The 21,901-nt window shown below is 41.8% G+C and overlaps 1 long non-coding RNA gene across 1 annotated transcript; it reads right to left on the minus strand.

Annotated features, from left to right (window-relative positions):
* Positions 1–5,890: 5,890 nt before the first annotated feature.
* Positions 5,891–9,322, minus strand: LOC133802084 (uncharacterized). Its single transcript, XR_009877133.1, has 4 exons — positions 9,147–9,322; positions 8,986–9,064; positions 7,488–7,553; positions 5,891–6,297 (listed from the first exon to the last, which is right to left on the minus strand). It is a non-coding gene; the product is annotated as an uncharacterized LOC133802084 (long non-coding RNA).
* Between the last annotated feature and the right edge of the window lie 12,579 nt (positions 9,323–21,901).

Here is a 21,901-nt window from a genome sequence, read left to right on the forward strand (position 1 = left end):
GGAAAAGATGGCTTTCTGCCTTATTACGGCCTCCCGAAAGCTCAGGCCGTATTTCCAGTCTCACTTAATACACGTCATAACCGATCAGCCTTTAAGGCAAGTTGGGGCGTCTGTTGAAGTGGGCTATCAAACTCAGTCAATTCGAGATACTGTACATACCACGAACTGCAATAAAAAGCCAGGCCCTGGCTGATTTTGTGGCAGAATGCACAGGGTTCCAGGAAGCTCCGGACCCAGATCCGGTAGAAGAGTCAGCTCAGGCCTCATGGAAGGTCTTCGTAGATGGCTCGGCTAACGAGAATGGCTCCGAGACTGGAATCATATTGATTTCCCCAGAGGGACATCGATTCCACTCGGCGTTACAGTTCGGATTCAAAGCGTCCAACAACAAGGCCGAATACGAAGCTTTATTGGCTGGGTTGAGGGTGGCCCAGGAGCTGAGGGCCAGCTCCGTCCAGTGTTACAGCGATTCCCAGCTCGTGGTAAGCCAAGTGTTAGGAGAATACCAAGCACGGGGAACCAAGATGGTTGCTTACCTGGCCAAGGTAAAGAAAGAACTATCCGCATTTGAGCATGGCTCAATCGAGCAGATACCTCGGGAGCAGAATGCCAACGCGGACGCCCTGGCGAAGCTCGCCACTTCTGGGGAGGCAGAGACTTTGGGGCTGGTGCCGGTAGAGTTCTTGGAAAGACCAAGCATAGAGGAAGTCGGGGCGGAGGTCAAGATGATTGACGCCAGACCGACTTGGATGACTCCCATCCTCGAGTATCTCACAGCAGGAAAGTTACCCGAGGGGCGAAATGATGCAAGGAGGGTACTTTACCAGGCTCTGAGGTATACAGTGATAGATGGGATATTATACCGACATGGCCTCTCTTTACCTCTCCTATGATGTGTTCTTCTAGGTGAGGCAAAGACCATTTTGCAGGAGGTGCACGAGGGCTTTTGCGGAGACCACACTGGGGGGCAAAACCTGGCCTTGAAGATTTTAAGGCAAGGGTATTATTGGCCCACTCTGTCAAAAGACTCGATCTCCTATGTCCAAAAGTGTAGCAAGTGCCAGCGATTCGCCACAATTGCCCGGGCTCCTCCGGTCGAGCTGAAGATGATCTCGTCCCCATGGCCGTTCGCGGTCTGGGGGATTGACCTGGTTGGTGCCCTCCCTACCGAAAAGGGAGGAGTTCTCTACGCAGTGGTGGCTATCGACTACTTCACGAAGTGGGCAGAAGCAGAGCCCCTGGCGACGATCACTTTGAAGAGAGTCCTCGACTTTGTGGTCAAGAATATTGTCTGCCGATTCGGGCTGCCAAAGAAGATCGTGTCAGATAATGGAACGCAGTTCGATAGCGACCTCTTCACCGAATTCTGTGAGAGGCACGACATTGTTAAAAGCTTCTCCTTCGTGGCCTATCCCCAGGCCAATGGGTAGGTCGAGGCTGTCAATAAGACGCTAAAAGCAAGCCTTAAGAAAAGACTGGATGAAGCCAAGGGAGTTTGGCCCGAACAGCTTCCCCAGGTACTGTGGGCATACCGGACCTCGAACCGAACTTCGACAGGTCATACTCCTTTCTCCCTGGCTTTCGGGAGTGAGGCAGTCCTTCCTGTCGAAGTAAAGGTAGCTTCGCATAGAGTCCAGACATTTGACCAAGACCGCAACGATGAATTGCTCTGCGCGTCCCTCGACCTAATCGACGAAAAACAAGAAGCTTCACAGTTGCAGCTCGCGCATTATCAACAAAAGATCACTCGTTATTTCAACTCAAAGGTCAAGAAACGTGTCTTTAGCGTTGGCAACCTGGTACTCAGAAGAGTCTTCTTAGCCGGTAAGGATCCCAAGGACGGAGTGTTGGGACCAAACTGGGAAGGGCCCTATCAAATAATAGAGGTCGTGAAAGAAGGAACCTTCAAGCTAGCTCGGCTTAATGGAGAAGCAGTCCCACGGACTTGGAACGCTATACACCTGAAGAAATATTATCAGTAATATCTTTGTAAGGCTTAATTAGAACAACCACCTTTTGTTTATTAAATAATGAGAGAATCCTTTCGTATTGTCGTATATGTTTGTGGATGTAACGTCAAGTAACCACGAAAGGCCCTTTCCTGATTACTTGGGGGGCATATATCCTGGATATGACCAGGTCGTCCTAAAAAAATTAGAAGTTGATTCAAATTGATTGATCGACATTTTTCTTAAAAAGCGCGAGATATCGATAAAGGATTAATGCGAACTAAGTTTTTAAAATTAATGTCCTAGATACAACCAGGTCCTAAAAAACTTAAAAGTTGATTCAAATTGATTGATCAACGTTTTTCTTAAAAAGCGCGAGATATCGATAAAGGATTAACGCGAACTAAGTTTTTAAAATTAATGTCCTGGATACAACCAGGTCCTAAAAAACTTAGAAGTTGATTCAAATTGATTGATCGATATTTTTCTTAAAAAGTGCGAGATATCAATAAAGGATTGACGTGAACTAAGTTTTTAAAATTAATGTTCTGGATACAACCAGGTCCTAAAACTTAGAAGTTGATTCAAATTGATTAATCGACGTTTTTCTTAAAAAGCGCGAGATATCGATAAAGGATTAACATGAACTAAGTTTCTAAAATTAATGTCCTGGATACAACCAGGTCCTAAAACTTAGAAGGTGGTTCAAATTGATTAATCGATATTTTTTTCCTGAAAAGCATGAGATATCAATCATAACACCGACAGAAACTAAGTTCTCACCAAATGCGTTAGAGGAGTAACAATAAAGTTAAACTGCAAAAATATATATAAATAGATTAGAGTAAATCTAAGGAAACCAATTGTCTCGAGGATAAAAAACCTCATAATACAAAGTTACAAATAAAAAATAAGAGAAAAGGAGCAGATGTCCTAAGCCCCGCCAGGCCGCTCCGACGAAGTCACCCCCTCAGCATCCTGCTCGATTGCAGTGGAAGTCTCCCCGGTCTCAGAGGGCGCCTCTTGTTGAAGGTGAGCTTTGAACTTCTCCAGGAAGGACTCCCACACCTCCAGCCCCAGGAAGGAAAAGTCACCATCCTGGTTGAAGGCCCAGCAGTGATACAGCATGGCCTCCATGGAGGAGCTGGATGATGCCCTCTCCGCCACAAGGGCGGCCTTGGCCTCTTCAAGTTCGACCTTTGTGGCGTCTAAGGCGACCTTGGTAGCCTCGGCCTCCAGCAGCTTGGCCCAGGATGCCTCTAGGTCGGTCTACGCAGCAACCAAGGCGGCCTGCGCGACCTTCTCGCTTTCCCTGGCAGTCGCCAGGGCAGCCTTGGCATCCTGTTCGTGTTGTTGAGCAGTCGCGAGGGTGGCCTGGGCAGCCTGGTGCTCGCCCCTGATCTCATCAATCCTGGCCTTGGACCGAGATATGCTCCGGTGGAGAGCCAAAGCCGCCTGCAAGATAAAAAGATAATAAGGCAAGTGCTTTAGAAAAAGCAAAGAGAACTAGTGGTAAAGCAAACTTACCGTGAGGGTCATCCCCAATGAAGACTCCATAACATTCTCGGGGCTCCTCGTCTCAATCTCCTGTAAGTCCCTCGGGGTGGCGTTGTAGCAGTGGTCCACCATGTAGGTCACGGTTTCGTAAACCGTCCCCGAAAGGCCTCGGGGATTTTCTCCAAGGCCTGAGCGTTAACCGGGACGCGCACGGTGGAAGTCGGAGCTGGCAAGGTCCCGTTGGTACCTCTAGTTCCCGGGTGGAGACAGGAGGTCGCAGGGGAGGTGGAGCCATCTTCTTTGTGGCAGGAGGGGGCGGAGGCCCTTCCCCTTGGCAGGAGACTTGGAGCTGGTCCCGGGGGGAGGAGTTTTCTTGGTCAGCCGGAGCCTCTTCACCAAGGGTCCAGACGACCCGGAGGAAGGATTTCCCCCCTGAAACATAGATCGCAGAACTTTGCCCCCGGGCTGCGACATCTCCTCGCCTAAAACAAAGAACAAAGCGTCAGTATGCATGTAAAAATATTTGATCGCAAAAGAAAAAAAATCTCTAAAGAATGTATTGAAAAAGGTCCTACCCTCCGAGCTAGAGGAGGAATCTATTGTCACGACCTCCGGCCGCGGAGCTTCTACGGGGGAGTCTAAGATTATAGCTTCCCGAATAAGAGGGGGCTCTGGGTCCGGATCCGCCTCAGGACTGGACTCCTCTACATACTGCATAAGCCCCGAAGCTACTACACCCTCCAGAAGGGAGGGCCACGACCTAAGGTTGGTCCCGTACTCCTCAAAAAAGGCTGACCTAAAGGCCAGGGTGTTATCTACTGCTACAGTTCCCCTAGGGCGGCCGATGTCATAACGCAACACTAGCTGGTCAACACACTGGAGTAGAGTTATGTTACGATCTGGGTCGTTTCGGTGACGGTGAACGAGTTGGTTGGGGTTAAACCTAGCAAGCCGTAGGTCTGCGGCAGCTCTGTCTAAATCCCTAAACAAGTATGGGTTACCTTGGGCGGAGGGACCGGCTGCTGCCCCGAACTGAACCCGCTCCGCGTTGACCTCCTGGGCGACCTCAAGAGCCCGCTTCCGACGCACGAGCGGCACCTCGTCCTCCTCCTCGTCATTCATGACCCTCTCCTCGGGGATGGGCGCTATCTCGCGAGCTGCTGGGGCGATCCGCGGCCTCCTCAAGGCCAGAGTCTGGCCCAGAGAAATTAGCTTGCACGCCAGCATCGTCTCATCAGACACAAGCTGGCGATAGTCTTTTTCACTTGGGGGGAGCCCCGCCAAGGTTTCGTATTGACCCCCGTGGGTAACCGATTTAGCCGTCCTCGCAAAAATAGCTGCACGATAGTATTCAAGTTAATACACATGAAAGGAAACTAATCAGTGACGATTTTGCGAGCTGAGGTTAGAAAGAACTTACGAGGATGGTTGAAGTAGTGGTGTTCGCAGTTGCGGAACCCCGTCGACATGAAAAATTGATCCTTGAAGTCATTGGGGTGGCTGGGCAGCTCGATGACCGCGGCAGAGTTGGGAAAACGGGTCAAGTAGTAGAACCCGTCACCTCGCCCCTGTTGATCCCCGCTGGCTTTGAGGTAGAAAAATAGAGAATGTCCACCAGTGTAGGGACCTCCCATTCCTGCTTCAGGAACAGGTACCTCAGCCCCGCTAACAGACGGTAGGAGTTAGGGGGGAGCTGAAAGGGGGCCAGCTTCACGAAGTTCAGGAAATCCGCGAAGTACTGGTCCAGAGGAAGAAAGGCCCCAGCCTTAAGGTGTTCGTCGCTCCAGGCCGCGAACTCCTCATCGAGCGGTGTGCAGCTCCGCTCGCCCTCGAGGGGAGGTTGGGCAACAAGAGCTCCCATCCCTATTTCAATGTTGTGGGAGAACTTGATCTTGTTGACCTTCGAGACAATCCTCTCGGCCTCGAAGAAGGCGTCAGGTCCCACCTCAACCTCTTTCTCCACGGTGGGACCGAAATGGGGGATAGGGGAGTCTATTGCCACCTCTTTCCCCTTGCTGGCCTGCTGGGATGACGAGCTGGCGACACTCTTCTTGGGCATATTCTTCCTGGGTCCCATCTGGTCGCCTAACGAACAAAGATGAAGAAAGTTTAGAAAGGCGACCTAAGCATAAGAAAGAGAATCTAGTGCGAAGAATGGTTTCCTTTATACGGGCTGAGGTAATCTCAACCCGCAGCGAGTGAGACCACGCGGTTCTATGAACACGCGCCTATGCTCCCAACGGGTCCCCAATTGCTCGGGATCCGTGTGTCAGGAGGGTCAGGATAATGTTTGCTTTGGAGGGAAAGTTTCAAAAGGCAAAACCACCTGGGAAGCGTGGCCCCTAAGCTACCCGGTTTTTGCACCCCAAAAACTTGTTGCCTTCCTTTCTCCAAACAGGCATTTAAAAAAGATTACCCAGAAAAATCACCCTATAATTTTGTCCTATGCGTCATGTTCCTAAGCATTCTCTTTCCTATGGTCGATACCCCTAGGATAAAAACCTACGCATAAAATTCCAGCCAAAAAGAAAAACAACCTACAGTATGCGGCTAAGAAGGGAGTTTACCTATGTAACGACCCAGATTTTCAAGACTCGATAATGCGGAAATATAAATGTTTTCATTTAACAAAATGTCTCAAAAACCCGTATAAAAAAAACTTTTTAAAAAGTCGTATGGCCATACTTAACATTTAGTTACAAACATTTTTTTATAAAGAGTAGAGTGAGCCTTGCTTAGGAAAATTACACAACATTTCCAAAAATAAAACGGCTTCCCAAAAGGTCGGTCCACATGTACATTTGCAAGGAAGACTCCAGCGCTCACTGCTCTGCCTTGCCCTTGTTCTTACCTACAACATGAAACAACTAGGTAAGCGAAAACGCTTAGTAAGATCAACTTCCAAACAAAGCAGATAGAGAAATAGGGATCCGGACCCTACACAATCAATTTCAAGAACGCTAAAGCGTCCTGGCAAACTTATGGTCATGCCTGATAACTAAGGATAAATTAATTCACATCTAGATAAAAATCCTGCACTCAGAAAATCCCAGAACAAGCAGATATATTATATCGCAACTAATTCTTACCAACAATTATATCCCTGCACTCAGAAAATCCCAGAGCAAGCAGATATATTATATCACAACTATATCTTATCAACAATTATATCCCTGCACTCAGAAAATCCCAGAGCAAGCAGATATATTATATCGCAACTAATTCTTATCAACAATTATATCCCTGCACTCAGAAAATCCCAGAGCAAGCAGATATATTATATCACAACTATATCTTATCAACAATTATATCCCTGCACTCAGAAAATCCCAGAGCAAGCAGATATATTATACCACCATATAATTCGAGACCAACGCTCGACAATTTCCAACAATTCAGGCGTAACGCGCCCTCCAACATAATTGCTAATCTGTAAAAGAGAACCGAGTCTCCACACTAAGATCTAGCCAATAAATATCCTCAACAATGGTAACTATCGTGTTACCTAGGGCATCGCGACTTATCCAAGAGTGTAATCCAATTTACACGGTTTTGCGAAGACTTCTATGTTAATCAGTGGTGCTGGTGAGCAACTGCCCCTAGGGTGTTCAACCTCACTCTATCTTGGCAACCCCTAGTATCTCTAGGCACTCTCACGGAATGGCCAATATTCACGGCTACTATCCGGGAATAACTTATTAGAGCACTTGCTCGGATTCTAACCGTCCAATGATTAAGTAAGCATGAGGGCCCCTAGGTCCCATTTATCTTGGCGCCCCTAGGTTTAACCAGCTTATCCTCATCTCATGGCCACTCGTCGCGGTAATGAACCGGACATGAATAAAATCAAGCAGTGTGACGGGGATCAACCGTCTAGGATATGACAGACTTCTACCGTTCATATTTTCTAAATCAGCACTCACTAGACTAACGTCTCTAAGCAACTTTCTATGACAGCCTATATATATGCATGTATCCCTATACTAACATACAAGACAATAATCATTTCATGTTGCAGCCATACAATATAAGTTGACTTACTTGGAGTCCTTAGCGCTCAGCAGGTTTTCACCCTCCAACGTTCAGTCCAGTTACGCTTAGCCAATACTGTAGTTATCCATACAGTATACTCGGATTAATTATGGCACTAATAATTCATTATTATTATTTTGGGCAGTTTGGTCATTTTAATAAAAGTCATTTGTAAGGATTTATAATCCTTATTTGGTTTTAAACCTATTAAGGAAAGTCATACAAAATATTCGAGACTAAACCCTAAGTCTCGGGGAGACCTATCCTAAGGTCTCGATACCTAGGCTCGGGTATCACAATGGTATTTCCCCACAACCCGCTAAAAATCTTATTCTTTCAAGGTATCACTATTAACCCGCACTTTCGACTAGTCGGTTAAAATATGTAAGATTTTAGCCGGTATTATATCCAGAAAATACAAATAAATTCCTTAATTATTTTTAAAGAAAATAAACTCTTTAAATTTTCCTTTTATTTTTCTTAAGGTTTTAATATCTAAAAACCGTTTTAAGAAAATTGCCTAATTTGTCTTAATTAGGAAAACCGTTATAAATTTCTCATCTTGACTAATTAATTTTCCAAAAGCAATTAATCAATTTTACTTACTAGAAAAATAATTCATTTAAACTCAAAGGGGTAATTTTAGTGAAAATATGATTTCAAGACTTACCAATTTATATATCGAAATAAACAAAATTTTACTTTTTACCTTATGTTCCAAAATCTCATTTTTACACTAAGTGTGAAAAACCTATTTTTCACATTTTTAACTACATACTTCGTTAGTTCATAATTTGAAATTTACTTACCCAATTGTTACCAAAATTTCCCGATTCCATTTTTGTTATGCCATTTAGGTCTTTGAAAAATCTTAGGTCAAAATGAGCATTTTTTATTGGTGAAATCATTTTCCAACAATGAGGTAAAAATGACCTTATTTTCAAGTCCTTATTTTTCCCAAACTTTGACAGTTAATAACTTTCAAACCGTTCAATATTTTCTTACCAAATTTTACAGTGGAATAATAGGTTATGCCAGTAATATGTCCACAAAATTTTAGAAAAAACTGGGTTCATTTTCCGTATACAGTGGCTGTCCAAACTTGGTTCCGAAAATAAGAATACGAAAAAACAGTTTTTTACCTAAACTTTGAAATAGCATAACTTACTCATTTCTAAACATTTTTTTGTGTTTCAAAAGCTCAATTTTATGTACTCAATCTCAACAACATCACAGTACAATTGAATTTTACAAAACCAATATACAGTGGCTGCTTGACCCCTTGGAAGTCACAGCTCAAAACATGTTTTGTTTTAGGGTATCCTACAAAACCCTTGGGGGTTTTGGTTCCCATTTTCAAAAATCAATACACATGCATCATAAAAATTATTAAACAACTACCATAACCTTATTACATCACCAACAAGAAACTTTAAGCATTAGATATACAAAATAATGCTTAAAACTAAAAACCCTACAACAAAATCATCAAAAGTAAACTTTTTACCTCTTTAGTGTTCTTGCTTAAGGTTTGGACCTTCCTATTAGCTTTGGCTCCTCCAAAACCTTTCAAAAACCCTAACAAACTTCCCCCAACAACATAGTCAATTAGCTATTTGAAACTCTATGCTTAAAACTTTACAAAAGCCTAGATTAGTGAAAGTTTACCTTAGGGAAAATACTTCCTAGACCAAGACTTAGCCTCAAAGTTTCCTTGGTGTTCTTGGGCTTGAAAAATGGAGAGAACACTTTGAGAGGTCTTCAAAAAAGATGATAGTGAATGAGAGATGGAGAGTGATCGATTCTTAGTGTGGGAATTGCTCACAATACTCTTCAAAATATCACAAGGTACTTGAGTGGTTTTCTACCCACTTGCCCACTTGACCTCTTAATTAAATGGCATTTAAATTTTATAAAATTTGGGTTCACACCACTCTAAAACACCACATGGCCGGCCACCCTTTGCCATATATGATCATTTCATTTTTTTTTTTTTTTAATAAAGGTTAATAAAGGTTTCATAAGAAGAAAAGTCCAAATTGGCTTTTGACATCTTTTTTCACTCTTATTAAGTTTTAATCACCAAACTTTACATTAATTAATTAAATTAAATGTCTCTCACATTTAATTTAATTAATCACATAGTAAAATTTAACCTAAGGTCCATTCATGGAATAAAATTCCCCATTTCGGTAAAATTAGGCATTTAACACAAAATGCCCTAAAATTTCTATTTTCTTTTAGGTTTATTATTTTTGACCAAACTTTAACTTTTATGAATGTATTTTATGCCCAAAATATAATTGCCATGATTTTTCATTTTATTTTCCGAGATTTTTATCCGATCAGGGTTTTTGTGTCGGTCCAGGACCGAAAGTCTTATCTTGACTTTTAAAATCACAAAATTCATATTTTGGCTAGCAATAACTCATGGAATACTTACAAACAAAATATAATATTATTTAAAATAATATTCTTAACCCGGGGGAAAAATCCCGACCCGAGTCGTTTAAAGGTACCCAAAAACGTAGGACGTTACAACCTAAGCAAAGAAAAATGGAAACATTTAAGCATACAGCAGGCAGAAGACTTACAGAAGTTTTTGCTGCGTAAAAGTTGAAAAGGGCATAGGAGTTTGAATCCTGGTTGAGTCTTTGGAACCGGAGTCACGGAGAAACCCTCGCGTCTGGAACTCAGGAACTTCTGGAACAATGACTGGAAGGAAAAAGGATTTTGAGGCTGAGAAGGGAGAAGAAAGAAGATGAGAAATATTTTCAAATAAAGGGTGGCTCATGCGAAAGGTGGCCAACCTTATATATACGTAAAAGGCAAAAGAATAAGGGTCGTTCAATTGCCTTGATGTGGGATACGAGGATCACAACTCGAAAGACGAAACGACAGCTGAAGATAGACTAGGCCATTTAATGCGATTCTCGGAAGACGGACCGTCACCAACCATGATGCTCCATGTATCCGATACCAGCGTAATGGGCGGGACATGAAGAGTCGACAAGGAAGCCTAAAAGCCCCCACTGTGGCCACAGGTGACGTCATATGCCATGAGCAGGGGCTTGGGGGGCAAATGTACGCCCTAAACATCCACGGGTTATTAGCGAGCTGGAAAAGGGCATAATTCTATCAACCACGTGGAGGCCACCTACTCGGAGCTGCATATCAGACATCATGTGTCTACTCCATTCCTGAATTCTCAGACACGCAGCATAAACGTGCGTGTTTAGGCACCCCACGACTGGTTTGGGCCATGCGGCCCATTATCCCCCTTACCTATTGATTAGACAACACTTCATTGTCAGGTTTTAGGAATTAATCATAAGTGTCACAAGAGTGACATGATGGGTAAAAAGGTCACGAGATGACCCCCTTTACCAACACCTAGGTGTCCTCTCCCTATAAATATGGAGACCTTGGCGTTGCAAGGGGTTGGCGTCTAGTTTGTAAAGAAACACCCTGTAAAGAATACATGAGATATATCAATAATATTGATTGGTGGACTAGAGGGATTTTAACCTTCGAACCACCTAAAAGGAAAGGAGTTATAACTTTCCCCCTATACTATTTTCATCCGTTTGGAATATAAATATTTACATATTACGGTTCATCATCTAGCACTAATCCATCCCGTTTATTTGTATAATTATCTGTTGCCGAAGAACCGCATCAACACAGAGTATGTTAACAAATTTAATGGGTTGGCCAAATTTTCTTTTGATATGGTACCCACGGACGTGGCTCGGAAAGAGCAATTTATCCGAGGATTGAATCCTGGGACAGCTCAGAGCATTAGGATCGCCCCAGTACATGAGATCTCTACCTATGCTCAAGTGGTAGGGAGGGCCCTTTTTGTTGAGGGCATAAGAAATGAGATATGGAGGGAAAACGTCGAAGAGCGCAAAGCTCAGGTAGTGATTCCTCCGTTTATTGGATCAGGCAGGGGCGAAGGCCCCAGTGATCATAAAGGAAGGGTTATTGATATATTCAGTAATTCTGAGCTAGGAGAGGGGTTCCAAAACGCTTAGATAGATCAGCAGGGCGAGGGCAAGGGCAAGGGCGAGGATTGGAAACTCTACCCGAAATGCGCTCGGTGCAGGAGGCAGCATCTGGGAGAATGCTAAGCAAGGGCATGTTTCTTATGTGGGATGGTTGGGCACCTCAGGAGAGATTGCCCAAGACTGAGGAAGAAAGAACTAAAGGGGGCACACAACTTGACTGCAGCTCGAGTGTTCGCTCTGACGCCGTCAGAGGCTGAGGATGGTCCCTCAGTAGTGACAGGTCAGCCTCCTAGTTCTGATTTTTATATTATGTTGATTGGTTCTGGTGCCATGTTTTCTTTGTTTTGTTGCATCTAGTAGAGGCATAGACTTGGTATGTAGATTACGTGATCATATTGTGATGAAAATTAGGAACCCTATCGCCTATCGGGGAAACTGGTAACTTTTTAAGAGATGAGTTAGATTATTGTGGGAAAAGATTCATCAGTTGACTTGATAGGGTTAGTTATGGTCGACTTTGATATGATCTTGGGTATGGATTGGTTGACCAAGTACAGGGCAACCATTGACTGCAAGAAGAAAATGGTAACCTTTGAGCTTGAGGGTGAAAACCCTTTGCATTTGTCGGCACTGTGCATAGACCCCGCGTACCTATGATATCAGTATTGAGGGCTAGAGATCTACTGTGAGGTGGTTGCATAGGATTCCTAGACAGTGTAGTAGATACCACTTAGGTCGTGCCAGTGGGACCAGAAGAGACTAGATTAGTCTGTGAGTTCCTAAATGTGTTTACAGAGGATTTACCAGGGTTGCTGCCACACAGAGAGATGGAGTTCGTTATTGAACTGGCACTAGGGACAGAGCCAGTATCTAGGGCACCGTACAGAATGGCCCCGACAGAATTGAAGGAACTTAAGGTACAATTGCAGGGTAAGACGGTATTCTAAAAGATAGATATTCGATATGGTTATCACTAGTTGAGGATGAATGAAAGAGATATACCAAAGACTGCTTTTTCATACCAGATACGAGCATTATGAGTTCTTAGTCATGTCGTTTGGTTTGACTAATGCCCCAGGCGCTTTTATGGATCTGATGAACAGGGTGTTCAAAGATTATCTAGATCAGTTTGTGATCGTTTTCTTCGACGATATTCTGGTTTATTCTCAGTCAAAGGCAGAACATGAGCAGCCTCTCAGGTTGGTTCTACAGAGGTTGAGGGAGCACAGATTGTATGCAAAATTCAGGAAGTGTGAGTTCTAGTTACCGCAGGTAACTTTTCTTGGTTACATTGTCAGTAGGGATGTGATCAAGGTGGATCTAGCTAAGGTTAAGGCAGTTAGAGATTGGTCAATGCCAATGAACGCCTATGAGATCACGAGTTTCCTTGGATTGGCATATTATTACAGACGTTTCGTGAAAGGGTTCTCAAGGATTAATACCCCATTGAAGGATTTGACACGCAAGAATCAGAAGTTTGCGTGGTCAGATAAGTGTGAGAACAACTTCCAGGAGTTGAAGCGGCGGTTGATCACGACTCCGGTTCTAGATCTTCTGACAGACCAGGAGAAGTTTGTGGTGTACTGTGATGCCTCGAGTTAGGGTTTGGGTTGTGTCCTTATGCAGACAGGAAATGTGATTGCTTATGCATCATGCCAATTGAAGGAGTATGAACAGAGATATCTCACTCATGATCTGGAGTTAGCAATAGTGGTCTTTGCATTAAAGGTATGGATGCATTACCTTTATGGGGAGAAGTGTGAGATATACACTGACCACAAGAGCTTGAAGTATTTCTTCATGCATAAAGATCTGAACATGAGACAGAGACGTTGGCTGGAGTTTGTAAAGGATTATGATTTTGAAATCTTGTATCACCCAGGAAAGGCCAACGTGGTGGCAGATGCCTTAAGCCGGAAGGGTCCGGGGCAGTTATACAATGCGAAGCAGATATCAAAAGTGTTGGGAATAGTGTCCTTAAAGCAATTGTAGTTGACAATGGTTTTAATGAAATGAATAAATGAATTGAATTATTGTGTATATGTAGCTTATGTACTATATTATTGTTAATACTATTAAGTAAATATCATAAAATTCCCAAGTTCATCTATGTGGTCTCAATCTCATATTAGTATGAGAGGATTGAGATTGAGAAAATGGACTTAAATAGTTCGCAGTAAAATAAAGTTGTGGAATCTTTAGATTAATTATTGCTAGTACGGTCCACTAGTATTATGAATACATGTGACCTAAATTTGGGTTACTAATGTAGTAGGATACTTTAGTGGAGGTGTTTTACATACTGAGAGTGTGTAGAACTGGACCAGATGTGATTTGATAATACTTGTTTAAATATTGTTTCGTAGTATTATAAAACACATAACTAATGATCATATACAAACTGATCTTAATCCTGAAGTTACTATGAATTCCTATAGGGAAATTTTACAAATAATACTTAATAATGCCTATTATTACTAAAAAATCCTAGCACTATTAATATTTTCAATTTGATGCTAAACATTCCTCTCATACCCAAAATACCCCTCCCATTATATCAAAAAATCCTAAAACCTTCTCTTCCCTCTCTCTCTCTCTCTCATTCTCACGAAATCATCCCTAAAACCTACAGATTTGTATAATTTTCTTGTCAAAATCATTGTTAGTCATCTCCATCGTCTCTGTAAAGTCGTCAATATCAAAGGCAACATCTATTTTGAGAGTTTTTGGAGGAGAAAAACCATGGGTAATAAGATTGTATATTTTATGTGTTGGGTATTATTTGTTTACATTTTTTTTTGGCTATTTTGAACAAATCTGAGCCTATATTGGTGCATTTTTTGGGATTTTTAGAGAGATTCCGCGATTTGCGTTTTTCCGGGTTTTTTGCAACTTTTTTGCTCAATAGGAGCTCGATAACAGTTCGATATGAGCTCAATGGTATGTAGAAGAAGGTCTTTTATGAGCTTGATGTAGCTCGATTTGAGCTCGATTATAGCTCGATAGGTTTAGGTTTTGTTGCTCGATTGTGCTCGATGGAAACTCGATAAGGGTTCGATTGGACCTTATAATATTTGAGCTCGATTATAGCTCGATAGGTTTAGGTTTTCTCAATATGTTCTCGATAGGAGCTTGATGGACCCAAAACGGGTATGTTTTAAATATTTATACTCGCAAGCGCACGAATCGTATTTATAGAATAGTGTTCGTGTAAGCATGAGGTCGAACCCAAATGAGTTGTCTAAAATCGAAAAGGAAACTATATTAAACCAAAATTAACAAATTCTAACCTAGCTCCAAAGATTGAAGAGATTTTTGAATAATGAAAATACAATAAAAGACGATAATATAAAAATTAAAGACAATATATATAAATATAAATTAAAAGTAAAAATCAATATAGTAAAAGAAAGATTATTAAGGATTAGAATCCACAAAATATAAGTTCAATAATATTTATAAGTACATTGATTCCCAAGTTTGAGTGATAGTTAAAATAAATCAAACTATCATTTTCCAAATAGATTTATAATTTTAAGCACAAATTACTTCTAAAAAGATAAGATTTTTCTTCACTTTTCAAAATTATAATTTCAAAGCATTTAGTGTAAATCAATCTAATGAAATAACAAATAAATCAATGAACATTATTTATAAGGCAAAACATAATATTTTTGTTCTAAGCATGGATGTGTACAATTTAATGACACATCTTACACAAAGAATATTATGTTTTTGCACTAATGAAGAACAAAGTGTAAATATGTGCTAACAATCCAAAATACATGATATTTAAGATGGAAGAAGATATTTGAAGAAGAAAATTCCATAAACTTTGTTGCACAAAATGGGAAATCAACATACAAAATAAATAATATCTAGTTACAAATTGTTTCATCATCACCTTAATAATCTTAAAAAGATTAGAAACTCATAACTAGAATAGCAAATACAAACTAAAAATTACAAACATAAATAGGAAAATTTGGAGGAGAAACCCTCAAATTTTTCCTCTAAAAATACATAGAAAATAACCAAAAAAGAAGAAGAAGATGAAGAGAATAGAGATGTTTTGAAATGTGTAGAATTTTTGGTATGGTAACCTCCCTCCAAAATTGACACCCCAAATCCCTTATTTATAGCCAAAAAATGAGGTATTAAAATAATCAATTTAAATTAATTATAATATGGAAAATAGGGGTAAATTATAGGGTGTAATAATGATGTTTTGGGGTAAAATGTGTAGAAAGTGGGGTAAAAAGTGGCATTTTTAAACATAGGGGACAATGGTACATTGTGGCATTTTTATGGGCTCAAGAAAAATTGCTTTGTGGCTTTTGGTGGCTGTGTTGGCAGCTTGGTCTGGCGTGGGCCTTGATGAGCAGCAGGCTGGAGGAAGCCCACAATGGCAGCTGGTGGAGTTGGTGGCAAGTTGGCATGGCCCAGGCGGTTGGAGGAAGTGGTGGGCGTGTGCTGATTTGCTGAAGAAGCTTCATGCGGCTAGCTAGAAAGGAAGCAGCTGGGTCACGGGAGAAGGCAGCAAAGGACATGGGCTGGATGCAGGGAAGAGGCCCAAGGACATAGGCCCAAGTGGCTGGGCTGAAGCTTGGGCCATGGAAGCTCTTTCTTTCAAAAATGCAATTTTTTCATCATTTTTTCTTGCTTTTTCAAGAGCAAAAATGCAACCAATTCCTTGCAAAATAAACATAAATTAAATCATAATAAAATATTTTCAACTATAAAATAAATCAAATTAATTCTTTGAAAATATTAATTATAACTTAATTTATATTTAACATTTAAGCTCAATAATACAACATTTTTTTACCACAAATTAAACAATAATAATTCAAATAATTAACAACAACAAAATAACTATGAAAACACACAAAAATATATAAAATCATGATAAGACTAATAAATTTAAAATTACTTAAAAAACTTAATAAATCAATTAAAAACTCAAGAATTAAGCAGCAATTAGCACATAAAAAGTGGTAAAATAACTCTATTTTGTAGAGTTATCAGAGCTCGATAGGGTTCGATGGAGGTTTTGGTTAGGTTATATGTTCGATTTAAGAAATGGTAGCTCGAATACTAACTCGATAAGAGCTCGATGCTAACTCGATAAAGCTTGATAATGTTCTTTTTTCATGAATTTATGAAAAAATGACAGTTTTCCTGACAATTTTAATGTTTTTTTTTTCCAACACAGGCTCTATTGTCTACGTTTTTGTATCCTACAATGGTGTTTGGGAATTACAAGGGAATAAGTGGATTTTCAAGGACCCTCAATGCATGGTGATACCGATGGAGGATACTGTAACGTACTTGCAACTTCTTGACATATTGCACAAGGAACTTAAAGTTGATAAACAGATGTATGAGTTGAAATTGAAGGTTCCTTACACATGTGGTGACCAACCGTTTACACCTGTTCATGTTGAAAGTGATCTTGGTGTCCGTGAATTCTTAGGAGTAACATCTAAAGAAAGGTTGGCCTTGTGTGTCACTCCTATTAAAAAGATTGTCATTGCAGACCCATATTCCACTCCCGGACCTGAGGGAGCAGCCAGTACTTTAGGATGTCCTATTGGTGACCTGAGGGACAACCAATATGAGTACAACCCCTATATGAATGACGATCCAGTAGCTGAATACAATGAGGACTTAGGATAAAATTCAGTGAATGATGATCCAGTAGCTAAACATTTGCAAGTAGAACAAGCATAAGAACAACCAATACGTCATATTGCACGGGCGAACCCACCAATTCAAGGACGTCGAATACCTGGCACCAGCTCTAGTCGTCCTGGTGGAACAGAATATAACTATACAGGGAACATTCCAATATGTTCAACAGAAGATCACAGAAAATGGAGTGCTCCCATGTTTACAAAAGAAGATATCATGGCTTCTAGTCGTTCTGAATCACCCTCATCTGGTGTAGCGTTGGGGGAATTACATCTTGGGAAGACATTTGAGAACAGGATGGAATTGAAAACCAAAGCGACTCTCTTCGCAATGAACAATAATTTTGAGTTTATGGTTAAGAAGTCTGGTACTGATGTGTTGTATATCACCTGTAAGGATCCTGATTGTGGTTAGAGAATAAGAGGGAAAAAAGTAGCGCAATCGGAGATGTTTGAGATCATTATTTATAATAATGTACATACTTGCTCACTAGAATTGTGACAAAAAGACCACCGTCAAGTAGCACCTTCTGTCATTGGGCACCATATCAAGAACAAATATGCTACTGATGGCACTAGCTACCCACCAAACAGCATAAAGGAGGATATGAAGAATAATTTTGGGATTGATATGAGTTATATGAAGGCTTGGAAATGCAGAGAGAAGGCACTCGGTTATGTCAGGGGGACACCTGAAGAATCGTACTCCAAGTTACCTTCTTACCTGTACATGATGCAACAATAGAATCCATGTACAATAACTGATTTTGTCACAGATGATGGTCGCTTTCTTTACTGTTTCTTCTCACTCGGAGTTTGTAGACGGGGATTTACATCATGTCGTCCCGTTATATGTGTGGACGACACTTTCTTGAAGTCAAGGTACGGTGGCCACATGTTGTGTGTTGTCGCATTGGATGCGAATAACCACATTTATCCAATTGCGTTCGCGATTGTTGACAATGAGAATCATGCTTCTTGGAAGTATTTCATGATGAAATTGAAGGAAGCTATTTGAGTTGTTGATAATCTGTCTTTTGTATCAGACATGCATGCTAGCATTATTCATGCTCTTGAGTTGGTCTTCCCTGATGCCTACCACGGCGCATGCTACCATCACATAAGTATGAATGTAATCGCTAAGTTCAAGACCGATCACTGTCACAAGGAGCTGTGGAATGCGGCATATGCATTTCGGAAGTCAAAATTTCACAGGTTCTTCAACAATATAAAGCAAATGGATCCTGCCATAGCTTAATATCTCGAGGGTATTGGCTTCGATAAGTGGACTCGTGCTTACTTTCCTGGGAATCGATACAATGTAATGACAAGCAACTACGCTGAAAGTTTCAACAGCAAAACTAGAGACGCAAAAACCTTCCGAGTCACTACTTTTGTGGAATTCATTCGTTTCACAATTCAGTCATGGTTTGCCGCACGTCGTGAGGAGGTAGAGAAGTGCACATCCAAATTAGCAACAATATACGAGAAAGATGTCTCAGGCATTGCGGATGATGCAAGGTACTTGAAAGTCCATCCTCTTGGACAGTTTGAATTTCATGTGGTAGACCCAGAAGGTGGTGGTGTGGTGAATTTGATGACCAAATCATGCTCTTGTGGCCAGTTTCAAATAATGGGTTACCCTTGTGTTCATGGTGTGGCTGCGGCCATCTTGCGCAGTGTCAACATTTACTCACTGTGTTCACCATATTACACTACTGAGATGTGGAGGGAGTCTTACGAAGAAACAATTTACCCAACTGGTAACGAGGATGATTGGGAAGTTCCCGAGAACATAGAGAAAATGCAAGTTGGGGTTCCCGTTGAAAAACAACTAGTTGGTTGACCGAAGAAGAATAAGGTGGGAAGAAGGAAGACAAACCGCTACCCATCAAGTGGCGAAATCATTCGCAAAGTGCGCAAGTGTAGCATGTGTGGTGGTCTTGGCCACAACAGGGCTACATGCAAAGCCAGGCTATAAACTCTTTTTTCCCATTTGGACTTGTTGTATTAATAAACAACAACCCTATTTTAACATCCCTATCGAGCTCCATCGAGCTCACATCGAGCTAATCTCAAACAGTAAACAACAACCTTATTTTAACATCCTTATCGAACTCCTATCGAGCTCCATCAAGCTCACATCGATCTTGGGAACTCCCATCAAGCTCCTATCGAGTCAGTAAAAATAGAACATGTATAAATGGCTTACCCCATCATTGAGCCACGACTGGGGTGTCTTCCACATCAGAAACCACGATGGACCGTGATTCCCAGTCTTTACATCCCTCGGGGTCTTGTTGGGCATGTCTCCAAGCAGCCACTTGCACATTGTCCTATACTGTTTGGGATCTGACTTCTTGAGAGGGTCCAACACCTGTGTAGCCTCCTCTGCTGGTGTAGCTGCATCAGTGTGAGGTCTTTTCCTCGTGGGATCGGTGTAGTCCTCAAACCAATCTGGCTTGCGTCTTTGGCGTCCAGTCCTCTGAAACTGAACCCCAGCAACATCCTTAGGGCTGACAATAACGACTCCCGAAGTCCTAGCATCAGGTGTCACAATGATGGTAGGAGGCATGGTTGGATCATCAACATAGTCTAGAGGAATATATAATGACTCTAAGTCTGAATCTTCATTGGAGCCCATCGATTTCTCCTTAATAAATGCAAGGATCTCACTGACTACGTCCAAGATCACTGACTGGTTCTTCAGGAGGGTCTCCTGTCAACTCTGTCCAACCGCTCAATCAAGTCAGCGAGCTCAGGGGCTGAGGCTGGTGTTGGGGCTGACGCTGAGGCTGAGGCTGGGGCTGATGTTGGGGCGAAGGTTGAGGCTGGGGCAACAGGAGGGATGGGACCTGCAACCTCCTCCCCTGGGGCAGCATCATCAAATATCTTGGCTGCCTCGGCTGCCTGAGAAACTATCTCCGCGATTTTCTCAAAAGTCGCATCCTCCTCCTCATCAGCCTCCAAGGGATCCTGGCCAAGCCCAGGATAAATGGGAAGATCTCCCTCTGTCAAAGACAAATAATAGTCTTTTTCTGCTGGTCGAGGCTTCAACATCGGAAGGGCAATCAACTGCAAACAACATAAAACATTTGGTTAACTCAAATAATGATAAAAGATAAGCATATAGATAAAAAAATATAACTTACATTCTTCTTCAATAACATAGGTGAGATGACGGACTTGGTGAAATCCTTGTTCCTTCGATGCGACCAACTAAGCATCCTCGAGACCATGTTTCCCGAGCTCACAATAAGCTCCGTCGCAAGCTGCTGGATAGCCTCATATGCCTAGTACTGTAAGGCCAGGGCATAACCATACATAATGTACTTGGACTCTTGCTGCACCTTGGTATCCTTCTTGGCATCATAGTTGGCATTTTGCTTCACCATGTCCTTCTTACAAGACTGCAATAGCCTCCTATAAGAGTACTTCCCCCATGGATAGCTGAAGAAGTACTCTACGTCCTCAACAATTTTAAGAATATCTCGCCAAATGTGCAACTTGCCTTCAATGGCATTTAGAACCCCATCAACAAACAAACATAGACAAGCTTGTACACATCTTCCACAACCGTACAAGTCTTGAAAGCATGGTCCACCTGTGAGAGCTTTACTTTCTCAGCATCGTTGAAATACTCCTTTATTAACCGGTCGCTGAGATTACGCCCTTCCAACTCTTCTAGTGACGGGAAGGTACTGAAATTCAACCTCGTCACCAGGGCAAACTCTCCCATGCCGAATCTACAAGACTTCGACCCCAAGAAAAAATACACCTCATCTTCGTTGTTGCTAGCGATTTTCCTCAGCAACAGTTGATGCACCAAGACTCCGGAGAAATTAAACTCTGAAGCCAAAAAGAACTACTTGAAAGGGGATTCCTTAGCCCTTTCAAGCAGCCCGAGCTCCACAATCCTAGTCTTAATGTGATTTAAAGTACTACTACCCCGATATGTCACTCGACCAGGAAAGTGATCACTGAATGGAACAAGCAACTTAGGCATCTGCAATAACCCATGAAAAAAATTTGGTAAGAAAACAGAATGTTAAACATAATCAGGAAAAAATTCAAAAAAATTTCATCAAAAAACTGAAATAAGCTGTCATTGAGCTCTATCAAGCTATAATCGAGCTGAAACATACACTATCGAGCCAGTGTCGAGCTTATCGAGCTAAGCAAAATCTGTCTACATAAATAATCATTGAGCCTGTTATCGAACCTATCGAGCCCTGTTTATTAATACCACAGATCCATCGAGCCTACTGTCGAACCCTTATCGAACCTATCGAGCCCTTTTAACCTAATACCATAGATCCATCGAGCTCTTATCGATCCACCATCGAACCATTCAAACTACCCTATCGAGCCTACTATCAAACCATAATCGAGCCTATCAAGCTAGTTTCATATATTACCCATGGATAACATCGAGCTTCTATTGAACCTTATCGAACCTATCGAGCCCTTTTAACCTAATACCACAGATCCATCGAGCTCTTATCAATCCACCATAGAACCATTCAAACTACCCTATCGAGCCTACTATCGAACCATAATCAAGCCTATCGAGTTAGTTTCATATATTACCATGGATAACATCGAGCTTATATCGAACCTATCGAGCTACTGGTTCAAACCTAATAAAAACCACAGAAAAACCCAGACCAAAGAACTACCATACCCATTCCACACCACCAGATTCAAAGGGATCAAAACA

Source organism: Humulus lupulus, chromosome 9, assembly GCF_963169125.1.
Source record: "Humulus lupulus chromosome 9, drHumLupu1.1, whole genome shotgun sequence".
Classification (NCBI taxonomy): domain Eukaryota; kingdom Viridiplantae; phylum Streptophyta; class Magnoliopsida; order Rosales; family Cannabaceae; genus Humulus; species Humulus lupulus.